At 38.8% G+C, this 14960-nt stretch overlaps 1 protein-coding gene across 1 annotated transcript in view; it reads left to right on the forward strand.

Moving 5' to 3' along the window:
• Positions 1-14960, forward strand: part of SWEETIE (HEAT repeat-containing protein) — a 159011-nt gene that overhangs the window by 60905 nt on the left and 83146 nt on the right. The window lies entirely within an intron of this gene.

Here is a 14960-nt window from a genome sequence, read left to right on the forward strand (position 1 = left end):
CTTTTGAAATCCTTCACACTTTCATTTGCAATCAGAATTTGATCAATAATCTGTCTACCCTCGACTTTCATTTACAGTTACCTTTTTTGGCCTGCAACGGAATCTGGTGTTTTGGTTGATTTTCTTGAAACCTGGAGTTTAGATTGAACTGAATATTGATCTGTTAGCAGTGTTAGTAGTTGTTGGAAGAGTTTGGTGCCTGTACACATCTCTGTTTTGTTCTATTGTAGATAATAATATTCTAATAAGGGAGTTGTTCTACTGTTTCTTTTTCTGAAACATTTCCTGAGACTCTATTGAGGTTGCTGGGTGCTGCCTTCTTGTCTCATGGTGCTATTCACTGTCAGTTATTGTTATTACCTCAGTTTGAGTTGTGTTTTAACTGCTGTAATGGTTTCAAAAAACAGTGAAGTTCAGCCATTAGATTTGATGGAAATAATAACACCTTGTGGAAGTTTCATTCTCAGTTTTTTGTAGAGAGTAATGGTCTATGGGGTTACTTGGATCAATCCCTAGACCTAATGTCTCAGATGCTGTGGCTCTAGAACTATGGTAGATTTTTTTTTTTGATAAATGATAGAAATTTTATTAGAGCAGAACTAAATATCACATGATTACAGAGTACATCCAGTGGAGGCATGAGATGCAGCCCCAACCAGAAAGACAGATTACAACTGAGCCCTGAATAATTCAGGCTTATGCACCCCCTGTTTTGCAAAGAAATCAGCCATCCCGTTAGCTGACCACCTTTTCCATTGGACTGAAATTGTTATATCTCTGACCAGCCACTTAAATCTTTTCATATATTCTTTTTATTTCCAAATTACAGTTTCAGATTCCCTCAACCACCCTATTTCCAGTTTAGGGTCACCTTCAACTAACAGTCTTTCATAATTTAATTCTCTAGCAATCTGTATTCCTTGTAAAACAGCTTGGAATTCTGCAAAAACTGAGTCCCCTACTTCAATTGGACCTGAGAACACAGCAATAACATGACCTTCAGTGTTTCTAAAAACTCCCCCTATACCAGCCTGGCCTTGGTTCCCTAGGCTGCTGCGATCAAAATTCTGTTTGATGAATCCTTCATCTGGTGGTTTCCAGCCTACAACTGCTTTAACCCTTGTAGCAGAACTTCTAGCTACAGCTTCCAAATTTCTCCACATATCATCAAAGGAGAAATCACAAAATAACTTTAGGGACTTGGCCCGCATTAAAGCTCTATATAATATGCAATCCAGCACTGCTTTTCTTTCTTTATCATTGAATACTCTGCCATTCCTTTCCTCCCACACCGTCCAAATCAATGCAGCCCTGATACATCTCCACAAAATTTTATCCCTTCTCTTTGGCCAACCGAAAGTCGTTGGTTCAAAGGGGCTTCTAATCTAAATAGGCAAGCTCCACCTGTGACCAAGAAGTTCAAAAATCTTTTCCCAAAGACTAGCAACAAAAGGGCTGGATATCAGAAGATGGTTGCAGTTTTCTCCACTTGCTTTACACAAGGTACACCAGTTAGGGGACAGGCACATAAAAGGTCTTCTTTTTTGCAAAACATCCAGAGTGTTTATTTTCCCATGGAAAACTTCCCAGAAAAAACAAAGCAGACATTGCACCACAGAGGGCCACAATAAAGCCTAGAACAGCTGCTTCCTATTAACTCCCTGTTTGACTAATGAATTAACCATCCCATTTGCAGTTATCCTGGTCCATGTGAATGAGGCATAGGGGATGTCTATAAATCCAAGGAGCATTACCTCTTGAATTAGCCCATGATATCACTACATTTGAGTCCCCTTCTACCTCCAGGTTCATAAGATCTGCTTGCTTGGCAAGTTTTAACTTCTGTAGCAGAGCTAAAAGTTTAGCCTTTAAAGAATCACCTTCCCCTAAAGGTCCTGAATACATAGCTAACAAGCAATCTCTAATCACACCACCAATTCCTACCAGTCTCGGGTTTCCAATAGAGCTCCCATCAAAATACAGCTTGACTTTGTTGAGACCTGGGGACTTCCACTCCATCACCTTTATTTCATTCTTCTTAGAAGAGTGCTACTTCATTCCATGCTCTTATATATCAGTAATCGAGAAACTTTGAATGAGCTCAAGTGTTTTCACCCAGTGTGCAACTTTTATCTTTATGGCCTCCACTAGATCTTCATTGACTTGAACTTCTCATTGAAAATTCTCGCATTCCTTTTCTCCCAACCAGTCCACACCACTACTGCCCTAACTGATTTGCACATGACCCTTCCTCTTTTTGTTGGCTACCTTAGGAACTCTAGGTTGAAGAGGCTTATTACATCTTGGGGAGTACTCCACCTGCAACCAAATAGAGAACAAAAAGATTCCCAAACAAAGAGCAAAGAATACACATTTGAGGGGAGAGGTATTTATTTGGCCTCCTTTTTAGAAGCATGTCACAAGTGTTCACCTTCCCAAGAAAAACCTCCTAGCACATAGCTTGAATTTTGGTGTAATGGCTTTCTCCAAGTCTCTTTCACTGGGAAATTCTCACCCCAACAGGATTTTGCACCAGAGTATTAAAAAAGGAACCACGGGTAAAGGTGCCATCTGGTGAAGTTGACCAAACTCTAGTGTCCTCCAAAGATTGAACCAATAAGGCATAGTTGTCAAGGCGACGCCTAGGTGACAAGGCACCCTTGGAGTCTCACCTCGCCTAATCACCAAGCAGTTTTCTACAGCGTGTTATAACAAGCTTTTATATTCTTAATTTTTTGAGGTTATAATTATAAAATAGACATTTTTAAATTAAAATATTCATTTTGTGTGTTTATATACTAATTTCTTTTTGTTATTATCTTATTTGTTAGGGTTTAATCAACACAAACATTGCTAAATGCTGTATTGAACCCTCAAAGACTTCAAAATCTGAACCAATAAGTAAGAAAGAGCATGAAATGTTGTCCAATCAACACATTTTCTTCTTTTTCTTTTCTAATTTTGTGTTTTTATATACTAATTTTTTTTCTTCCACCTTTTCTTTTCTTCTTTTCCTATAACAGAAATAGGGGTTCAGCCCCTATATTTTTCAAATTTTCTTTTCTTCTTTTTCTTCTCATGAATTTGTTGGAATATGTTGATTTTCTATACTTTAACATGAAGCTTATACTTTTCTTATGAAAATTATGGATATTTATTAAGGAAATATGATTATGGAACCTAGGGAACTACCATAGGATACATGCTTTTACTTGAAAAAACCCATTGCCTAGGTGACGCCTAGGCGACTAGGCGCCTCTTGTCGCCTAGCCTTGCCTTGGCACCTTGAAAACTATGCAATAAGGGACTCACTCATTATTCTCTCAAACCCCTTCTGAAAGCAAAATCCCAACTCGGACCAAAGTAAAAAAAAGTGACACAACTTGATATAGGTTGTAACTTGTAGTCAGAAACTGAATAAAGTTTAGGGAAATGAGAACAAAGAGGAATATATCCATCCATAGATCTTCCCAAAAGATCACCCTAGAACCACAACCCAAATCAAATCTAATGAGACTAATAAAGATTGGATATACCTCTTGTATTGCTTTCAACAAAGAGCTCAAGGATGATGTGGGGACTACCTTTGCATTCCAACCATTGTTCGTTGTTTGAATACTTCAACCCTTGTGATTAAGTCATTGGTTGAAAGAAGAAGAGTGAAAGAAAAAAGAGGAGGAAGAGAAAAAGGGCCCAGCCCCTTTTTTATTTTTCTTTTCCTTCTTTTTCTTCTCATTGATATGCTGATTTTCTATACTTCAACATGACCTCTATACTTTTCTTATGAAAATTATGAATAATTATTAAGGAAATATGGTTACAGTACCTAGGGAACTACCCTAGGATCTATGTTTTCTACATAAAAAGATCCATCGCCTAGGCGACTAGGCGACAAGGCACCCCTCCTGTCGCCTAGCCTTGCCTCGCCTTGTCACCTTGAAAACTATGGGCATCATTAATTGGAACTAAAAGAGGAACCACTAGAGAAGGGTGAGAAGCATCAACACTAATAAAAGTAGGAACTGACTCAAAATAAAGGTAACATCAAGACAAACAAATGATCGCTGAGTAAGAGGATTATAGCACTTATATTCATATGGTGTAGAAGGGACTCAAGTAAATCACTATTCTTTCTTTCAATCACCCCATTTTGTTGTGGAGTGTATGTACAAGAAGTTTGATGAATAATACCGTGATGCTCCAAATATTGCTAAAACAAAGTAAGAGCGTACTCTTTGCCATTATCAAAACGAAGAATTTTTATTGGAACACCAAACTAATTGCAAATTTCAGCATTGAACTTTTGAAAAATAGAGAATAATACACTTCTTTCATAAGATAAATCCATGTCATCAACAAAAATTACAAAATTCTTGTAACCATTATAGGACACAATTCTATTTGGAACCCAAACATTTGAATGGACTTAGGCAAAACGACTCAATACATGATGATCAGCTCTAGGACTGAAGGAAACCCAATGGTGTTTCCCATACTGACATGACTCACACTGTAGTGATGACAGTTGATTCAATGACGGATGACCAAGCGTGCAATTCCATTGGAGAGGAGTAAGGGAGGACTGGAATGCCATTTGAGAGCTTTTCACCCACCATCAAGATACTACAATCCTCTTGTCTCACTTCCTCATCTTGAGATCCTGAAAGACATAAGATGGGTAAAAAGTGATGGAACAATTAGGGGATTTGGTTAATTTACTAATAGGCATAAGATTAAAAGGAAATTTAGGCACATGCAAAACAGATGATAAGGATAAAGATGCAACATCAACATTACCAACACCACAATGTGTGAGGTGGAGGGTTGAGAGAGGGAAGAGAACACACCTGGAGTCCTAGTCATATGATTAGAGGCTCCAAAACCGATAATCCAAGGAGAGGGTTTGGATGCCAAATAAGCCATACCTAAGTGAGCAAGAGTAGTTGTGTTCTGCTGGGGCATAGCCTAAAGAGACCTTTCATATTCATCACGGGGAGCAATCATCATCTCCTTCCCAGGATTAGATGTAGAAGATGCCGGATCAACTTGCTAGTTATCACCTGCTTCACCACCATTTGTTACATAATGATTGGCTCGTGTAGATCATAGCAAAAGTTCACTATATGTCCCTCCATACCACAATAGGTGCACTTCCTAGGACCATTGCCTCATCCTCTACGACAACCTCTCACTGAATCGCAACCACCACTACCTCTACCACCTCGGCTAAACATAGGACCACAACAGCCTCCTCTAACTCTACGACTACCACCTTGATTACCACAACCTCCCTCTCCTGCTACAGAAAATGCTGACCTATTAGAAGTCATAGTGTTTTCTGTAGGTCCAGGGGAAATCCTACGAAGTCGAGCAAACACCTCAAGAGAGGGATGAGCAGAACCCCCCAATATTTGTACTCTATCTTGCTCATTTTCCGACTTCAACCCCACCAAAAATATAGTCACCTCAAGTTGCTCCCTCTATTGTTGTTGAACCTTAACATCTGGAATTAAGGGATGGTAAACATTGAGTTGATTCCTGAGGTTTCTCATATTAGCATAGTATTCTTCAAGACTTTGATTTCCATGTTGCAAATTGAAATACTCTTGGTAGATTTGGGTATACCCTTGTAGTGTTATTTTGACCAGAGTAGAGTTTCTTAGCATGACCCCATATTTCTTTGGCTGTATCAAGAAACATAAAGTTTACATTTATTTTGGGCTCCATACTATTCCACAGCCATATCATAATCTGAGCATCTTCCCATTCGCACTCACTATATGTTGGAGATTCAGTTGAGGATTTCTCATCCTTCACATGATTCACCTTTTTCTTAGTCCTAAGAAAACCTCCACTGATTTGACCCATGGCACATAATTCTGACCATTAAGTTTGATTGATGTCATTCTTACACTTAGAAAATCAGGGGTTGTCATCACATTTGATTTTTTATCACCACTAGTCTCTCCTATTGTTGCCATAATGCTGTCTACTGAAAGCTATCAACACCACTACTATTCTACTACCAACTCACAAAAACTGATTGTCACATACAAAAGAAATATTACCTGGTTATTACAGCAGTTCACCCACCTCCTAACAATTTCCAAATTCCATCCCACATAACATATCAAGGAGAGACATGCAAGAACCACACCTGGAATACATTCTGCAGCTTTCTCCACCACAAAGTTCAGCCACTGTTTCAGCCAGCATTAGTACTGTCAAATTAGGGTTTAAACCACCACTCGACCACTAGGACTGTCATTGTGACGGCAGTTCATAGGGTGCTGAAATAGGTTGCCGCAGCCTCTTCAGTCCCTTAACTCACTTTGTAACCCAGAAAAGATAGAAGGGAAATGAAAGGAGAAAAAAACCACAGCTGTGCCTTCTCTTTTACAGCAGTCGTAGGTTGACAGAAGAGAGAAAGAAAGAAGAAGAGGAAGAGAAAAGAGAGAAAAGAGTGAGAGAAACTACGGTCTGGACTAGAGAGAATTAGCTCTCTCCTAGCTGACCCAAGCTTATATAGATGTGATAATATTACAATGACTAATATGTCTCTATTTAAGTGTGAGGACAGTAACTTAAAGAAAGACAAAACTGACAAAGCATTAACTTAATAAGAAGATAAAAGACCAAATCGCCCCTGTTTAGTTGATTCTAACAACTGTTATTCATCATCCCATGGATGCATTCTATAACCTTGTGCCACAAACTGTCTCTTTCCAATGGAAACCTCCAAAGCCACTTTCACTAAGTTCCGCAATCCTCAACCTCCCTTTTCCTTTGTTTTGTTGACATGCTTCCACTTACTAGGTGATCCCTCTTTCTTCCCTAGGTTCCCAGTGAAAATCCCTCATTAGTTTTTCTAATTGTCCTACTACTCTAGCTGGAATTCTAATTTTTTTATTTATTTTTTGATGAATGAATGATATTTTATTAAATAGAGATAGAAATAGTACAAGCTTGAAGCACCCTAAGAGGAGGCACAAGGTGTTATCTCCCCTTAAAGGTGGTTCCAGACCCAACTCTTTTCAGATTGCAATTACAAATTAGCGAAAAACAGAGAATCCCTTGAAGCCCCTTGTTTAGCTAAAGAATCTGCCAAAGCATTTGGTGATCTACTAACCCATTGAAAGCTAATTGACATGGTTCTCGTAAGCAAGGTTTAAAATGTCGATGTCGATGGAAATGTCGCTTACCAAAATATAGGACATATGTCGGAAATGTTGGAAATGTCGAGGGGAAATATTGTAAAAATTAGAGACATTGTGTAAATATTAAGAAATATGTGGAAATATGCAAAGATATTTTCTAAAATGATAAAAGAAGCATTATTACATATTTCTAGATTATTATCTTATTCCCAACCATTATATAAAGCTAAGAAACTAAGATCAATAACAAATTAGTAAATGACGATTTACTGATTTATTATGCATTTTGATGTTTTTACAAGGTTATCTGATATTTTCTTTTCTTATTTTTAATTCTGATTTATTATAAATTCTAATATATTTATTTCACACTAGTAAATAGAAATACATTTATTCTGACTTTTTAAACATTGAAGTTATAATGCATTATGTTTAATTATAAATTTAATAAACTGATTCTCCTTTTTGTAGTATTAAGATTATGATAAATTCTGATTTCTTATAAAACTTTGTGAATTTATTATGATTTTTAATACTAAATTTATAATAAATTATGATTTAGTATAAAATTTATTAAATTTATTCTGATTTTTTATATTAAATGTAGAATATGGTTTATTATAAAATTTAATAAACATTTTCTGATTTTAATAAATATTTTAAAAAGTACTAACTAGTTAATATTTTATTACTTGAAAAATATTTTATGTTTTATATTATAAAGTAATTAATTCATTCTTTTGTTTTTATATTTTGTTAATTCTTTTTATAAATTTTTTTTGAAATATTAAATAGAAATTATTAATGGAATAATCTATATTAATATACTGTATTATATTAATATAATATACTAATATATTATATTTTTAATGTACATTAGTCGACATCCTGTTGACATTAGTCAACATCTTGTCGACATAATAGGAAAAACTGTATTTTTTTTTTGTTATTTGGACCGATTTGGTCGACATTTCCGAAATATAGGAAATGTGGACCGACATAATGTAATTTTTATATTACCATCCATTTTCATGTCGGTGAGCCTCGACATCGACATATGTCGGGCGACATTAGCGACATTTGGCGACATTTGAAACCATGCTCGTAAGCCATTTGACTTTTTTGATTATGTCCCTCTCCAAACAACAGTTTCTGGGTCCGACATCCATCCCACTATCACCTTAGAGTCTCCTTCTACTATCAAATTAGTCACTGCAAATTGGTTGGAAATCTATAGTCCTTGTAGCATAGCTAATATCTCAGCCCTTGTAGAGTCTCCATAACCCACTGGACTTGAGAATAAGGACAAAATGTTGCCATCCTTATTCCTCAAGATCCCTCTTATACCCAAAGGTCCTGGATTGCCTTGACTGCTCCCATCAAAGTTCAACTTTACAACTCCTTCTGGAGGGGGTAACTAACTTGCTTGTGTTCTGATTTTCTTGGATGATGTGGAGGCCACTGCTGCCCAACTCCTTCGAAGGTCATCACTAGAGTAATCCGCAAAGAGAATAGCAGTTTTTAGCCAAAGGATTGCCCTTGTCAGTATACAACCCTCTATTTCAGAAATGCTTCTCTCCTTCTAGAAAATTCTGGTATTTCTTTCCTCCCAAATGGTCCATAAGAGGGCTGCCCTAATACATTTCCACATTACTTTCCCTCTCTTTGTTGGCCAACCAAAAAAAGACGGATCAAAAAGTAGATTTATTTTAGGAGGCAGGTTTCACCTGTACCCAAACAACATAAAAACCCAATTCCAAATATTTACTGTAAAAGAGCAAGAAATTGGTAGGTGATAACAATCCTCATTCTGCACTTTACATAAAATGCACCAATTGGGGGACACACATGTATAAGGTCTCTGTTTTTGTACATTGTCCACAGTATTAATTTTACCATAATACACTTCCCAACAGAAACCAGAAATTTTATTTGGAATTGGCCTTGACCAGACTTCTTTAACTGGGAACAACAAAGGGGAAGGAGTAGAGCATATGGACTTAAAGAAGGAAGAACAAGAGAAGGAGCCACTCGAGGTCAAAGACCAAAATCTTCTATCTGGTTTAGGAGGATCCAAACAAACAGAATCAAGTAAAAGTAAGAGCTCAGAAGCAGAAACTGGTTCCTCGTCCCTCAACCCTCTATAGAACCCAAAATCCCAGTTAAGAAACAATGGGAGAATGGGGGGAGGAAGTAACCTTGAAACAGGCTCCTTTTTATAGAGGGAAATAGAAAAAAGGGAGGTATAGAGGTCTTTTAATGGTTGGTTGCCCACCCAAACATCTTCCCAAAAAAGCACAAAATTACCATTGCAGACATCATACCTTACGAACTTGAGAAATTTTGGGAGGATGCCAAAAATCAACTTCCAAGTGGTAGAGAAGTTTGAGTGTGGCCCGTCGAGATACCCCAGCATCCCAACCGGATTCAGAACAGCCATGGATACTAGCCACCACCTCGTGCCACAATCTCTCTCTTTCTAGAGGCCACCTCCATAACCACTTGCCCAGAAGAGCTTCATTCTTATTTACTAGGTTCCCTAACCCTAAGCCCCCTTGTTCCTTGCTTCGACTCACCACCTCCCATCTAACCAAATGGTCCTTTTTCTCTGCACTTGGCTCCCACAAAAAATCCCTCATCAACTTTTCTATCTTCTTGGCTTCTCTAACAGGTATCTTAAAAATAGACAAAAAGTAGATAGGTAAGTTTGCGAGTGTGGCCCTAATCAAAGTTATTCTACCCCCAGAGAGATATAGTTCTTTTTCCAGGTCACTAGCCTTTTTTCAAACTTCTCTACCACTGGGATCCAAAACCTACTTTCCTTTGGATTTGCACCTAGGGGAAGTCCTAGATAGGTCAAGGGCCTAGCAGAAATAGGGAATTCTAAGCAGGCAGCAATAGACTCCAACTTCCTTCCCTCCACATTTAGCCCCACCACACAACTCTTCTCAAGATTTATTTTCAGGTTCGAGACTTTCTCAAAGAGGGTTATTAGATTTCTCAGTTTTCTTGCCCTCAACAAATCACATCCCTCACAAAAGATTATGATATCATCTTCAAACTGAAGGTGGGTAACTGAAACTTGATTTCTTCCTAATCTCCATCCTCTTATCAATCCAACCCTATCTGCTTTTGACAAAAGTCTACTAAAAACATCAACAACCAATGTGAAAAGGAAAGGGGACAATAGATCACCTTGTCTCAAGCCCCTACATGTTGAGAAAAAAATTCTTTACTACATTTACTAAAACTGAGTAATGGCAAGATGTCAGACAACCACTTATCCACTTGCACCATCTATCCCCAAAACCACACTTTCTGAGCACCTCTAGCAGAAAACTCCAATCCACTAAATCATAGGCCTTTTTAAGATCCAATTTCTAAACAAAACCTTGCCTACCCAATCTTCTCATCTCTTCCACACTTTCATTTTCTATTAAAATTTGGTCAACTATTTGTCTACCATGAACAAAAGCACCTTAAGCTTGACTTATGATGGGGGGAAGAGCCTTTTTTATCCTCAAAGATAAGACCTTTGCCAGTATCATGCTTTTTACCAAGCTGGTTGGCATAAAGTCTTTGGGATGTTTGGCCTCTTTCTTCTTAGGGACTAGGGCTAGGAAAGTGGAATTAATCCATGACTAATGATAGACTATTCCTCAAATTCTTTAAAACTTCTAACAAGTCTCCTTCAATTATGTTCAAACAATCTTGAAAGAAAGCCATAGTAAAGCCATTTGGCCTTGGTGCCTTAGATCTATCCATTGAAAAAACTGCTTGTCGGATTTCCTCCTCCTCAAAACTCCTTCCCAACCACAATTTCATCTCTTTAGACAATGTAGGCCAATCCAACCCAGCCAACTCCACTCAACTAGCTAGAGGTTTCCTTAAGATAGATTTGAAGTGCGCTACAAAACAATTGGCTATTTCCTCTTGAGAGTCCAACTCCACACCATCCACTTCAAGTTTAGTCACCAAGTTTTTCCTTCTTCCATTGGCTATCTCATGAAAAAATTTGGTATTCCCGTCACCTTCCTTTATCTATTTATGCTTAAATTTCTGCCTCCAAGATATCTCTTCTCACAAAAGAACCTCCTCTAATTCCTTTTTCAACCTCCACCTTAGTTCTCTTTCCTGAGTATTCATGGTCCGGTGAGATTCCTTCTCATCCAGGTCCTCTATTTGGGTCATAAGATTGGATTTCTGTTCCTCTATTCTCCCAAAAAGGTCCTTATTCCGTTCTCTTAAGTTCCCTTTGAAGCTTTTCAACTTCTTATGAAACCTTACCCCTTTTCACTTCACCCTCCTCATATCTTGATTCTACCATTCCCCATTCTTTTTTACAAAATCTGGATGTGTCAGCCACATATTTTCGAATCTAAAGGGTTTGGGTCCACTCCTGAAAGGTTCTTGTCCTAGCTCAATGGGACAATGGTCGAAGGTAACTCTAGGTAGAGGTTTGGATAGCAAGTCTCTCCAATGATTTTCCCAACTTTCGTTAAAAAGGAATCTATCAAGCTTCGAGCAAGTTGGGCTTTCTTAGAAGTTGGACCAAATAAAAAGGCCATGCACAAGAGGAAGCTCCTTAAGCTCACTACAATTAATAAAATCATTAAATTTTCTCATACTAGTTATAATGAGCTGTTGGGGGTTATTTGTCTCTTAATGTAGCGTTATACATTAAAATCGCCACCCAAACACCAAGGACCCTCCCATAGCCCTTAGATTCCATATAACTCTTCCCAAAATTCATTTCTCTCTCTATAGATATTAGGGCCATACACATTGGTCAACACCCAAACGAAACCATTGTTCATCGACTTGAACTTTACAGACATCGAAAAGTTTCCTATTAACTCCAACTGATGATTTATAGATATTAGGGCCATACACATTGGCCCCTCACATTCCAACTGATGATTTTCATGGGAAACAAAATTTTAGAGCCCAACTAAGGTTAAAGGCTCCTACTTGGGAGTGTTTCTTCTTCCCCTTCTGCCACTAAACTCAATGTCCCCTTCTATATCTGAAATCAGCCTCTCTACCTCAGTTCTTTTCTTTTTCTTTCTGTTATTTCCCACTCCCCTGGTGCTTGGATAATTCACCCAACCCCTCCCTTTGCATGTACTCCTCTAGAAGAGCACATATTAGATTCCAGATTCTCTCTAACTCCTCTTGCTTTTTTCTCATCTGAAGCTTTCTCTCTTTTTCAATACAACCATTAGCTATGCCCACACCTTCCCCTCTAATAGCTGTTCTTTCCGGTTGAAAAGCTGAGATACCTATTTCAAGCACAGAACCCACATCAGTACCAAAAACCAAATGAACAGACATACCTATACCAATATGGGTTGAGGACGAAGGTTCTGAAGTCCCAGAAAGGTAATCAGGGGCTGCCGCCAAACCTTGTGTCTGAGGAGAAAGTAGAAGTCTTTTTGGTTCTATTAAATTTGTGTTAACTATAACATCCAAATCCACCTTAGCATTTTGTCCCCCAACCGCTGAATCTATGTTCTGTGAACAAAAAGATTCATGTTCCTCTGATTCGATGAAGAGTGTGTTGCTGGATTTACCACCAATTTTGGTGACTTGAGAGTTTACAAAACTTCCCCCTGGACGTCTTCTGATGGGCCCAAGGCGTCATCTTCTAAGAAAAGCAAGTCTGTGTGAAAGCTTTCATCCTCTAAGATCGACTTTGACAGCAGAGATCCACACTACCAAGGCTGACTATTTCATCCTCCTTGGAGCTGTCTTCCTCCATTTCTAACTGACTGCGTCTGAAACTTCGGGGATTGTGATGGTCGGATGAGAGATTTTGTAGCTTCTTCCACTGTGAAGTGCTCCCATTCTGGGTTGAGGCTGAAACCTGATTCGCAGGGCTTGAGGAAGAAGGTAGACCACAGTTAGTGTCTATCGAAAGGAGACCCTTTGGCATGTGACTACTTAAGTGATCATGTGCCTTTGAGGCTGGTGTGCCTTCTAGACTTGGTCCATTTGCCAATTTGACAGATGGGCCAAGTGGAATCAAATTAACTGGGTCATTTCCTTCTGGAAAAATTGGCCCACACAATTCTGCAGGCTTATGAGTGCTAATATGGGCCCTCACGTGACAACTTAAGTTAGAGGCCCCCCTGGTTCGCCCTTAATTGGAGACTCCCTTGTCTTTTCTGCAGCTAGATTAAATTTAAATTGTTTTCCTTTTGAGGAAAGACCCCCTAAAGTGTTTAAAAGCCTGTTCTTTGTGCCTTTATCTGCCACCTGGGCATAGGTCTAATCTACCCACTTCTTTTGGAGGAGCTAAAGCCTGCTTATCCATTTTTGTGAAAGTTCTGTCAAACCTCTGATCTTTCAATCCCATCCTTCTGTCAGACCTCTGAACTTCCAATCCCAACCTTCCATGTAGCACCTGTGCCTCTACTTGTTCATCTTTTCCCTCTACAATGCAGCTTCAATGGAGGAAACCAACCACACTGGGATGAACAGTCCACCCACACAATTATTTTCCTAGGGATCTCCTCTGGTTTGACTTCCACTCAAGAGGAGGGCTGCTGAACGAAGATCTCCCCAAAAATCACCATAGAGACGTGCACCACAAAGAACAGCAATGAGAGAGGCTACTTCATGTTTCCATAGATGAAAAGACAGCCCTAATACCTGAATCACCACTCCATCCATAATTGAAAATGTCTTTGTGTTAGATGAGGGAGTCCAATGAAACACATCAAAAGGCCCCCAGACTTCTTGGAAGTTCTTAGCAGAAACTTCCACCAAATTATCAAGGGGATCGAGTACTGCTTTAAAACTGTCAAAAGGAGTTAAATATGAAAGTATTTCTTAACCTCAACTTGTGTTGCATAAGATCAGCAACTTTCTTCCAATAGGAGACTGGACTTTTACCTTCAACTACCAGCATCCTTTCCCACACTTCTCTCTCGAAATTGATGTTTACTGTAGGGGTGGCTGTACTTTGAGCCAAAGCTATAGGGTCATACTTGGAGCCCAAAGGTTCAGAGGGAGCTTGCAGTACTTCCACTTGAGAGATCTCCTGTTTTTCTTTCTTCCAGTTAGTCAGAAGAGCCTTAAGAATTTCAGCAGCCCCCTGCCAACCTTGGCTATCCTTTCCTTTGGGAAGCATACCAATTGTTTCTTACCCTAGGCAAAGAACTCTTAAGGGTAATGTAAAATCCTCTATAGTTCCTTCTGCATTCCAATATGTACCTTCTTACTGTTGCTGTAACTCTTTCTTTCCAACTTGCGTTCTTCCCTTTGGTTGCAGACTCAACCAGAAAATCTTTGAGCCATTCCTCTGTTTCTTTTCCTTCTACCAATACAGTTTCCTTCTGCTTCTCCCTTATCTTCAAGCTAAGTTGTCCCTTGATTTTTAACTCCTCGAACAGAAAATTCTTGGCCTCCACTTTCAGGAAGTGTCTCCACCTTGAAGTCGCCATGAAACCTTCAGACCCACAGTCCATTTACCCCCCTGTTCTCCTAAAATGGAGGGTGCATTTAGAGTCCTTCTGAAAGGAAGGAAACTCTCTGCTAAGAAATCCTCAATATGTCTCTCCTAAGCGAACCAAAGGTCCTGGACGACTTGGACTGAAACAATGCAAACTCTTCTCAATCGTTGGTCTTCTCTTTTCAGTCGCCTGTCTTCTTGGTCTTCTCTTCTCAGTCGTCAGTCTTTTCTGTCTTCTCTTTTCAGTTGTCGGTCTTCTCTTCTTAGTCTCAGTTTATAACCCAAACCCAAAAAACTTGTAACATACTCATAGTTCTGAAGAATCATCCGAGGTGACGTAACGACGA

Source organism: Nelumbo nucifera, chromosome 4 (assembly GCF_055504915.1).
Source record: "Nelumbo nucifera cultivar China Antique chromosome 4, China Antique-T2T, whole genome shotgun sequence".
NCBI classification, from domain to species: Eukaryota; Viridiplantae; Streptophyta; class Magnoliopsida; order Proteales; family Nelumbonaceae; genus Nelumbo; species Nelumbo nucifera.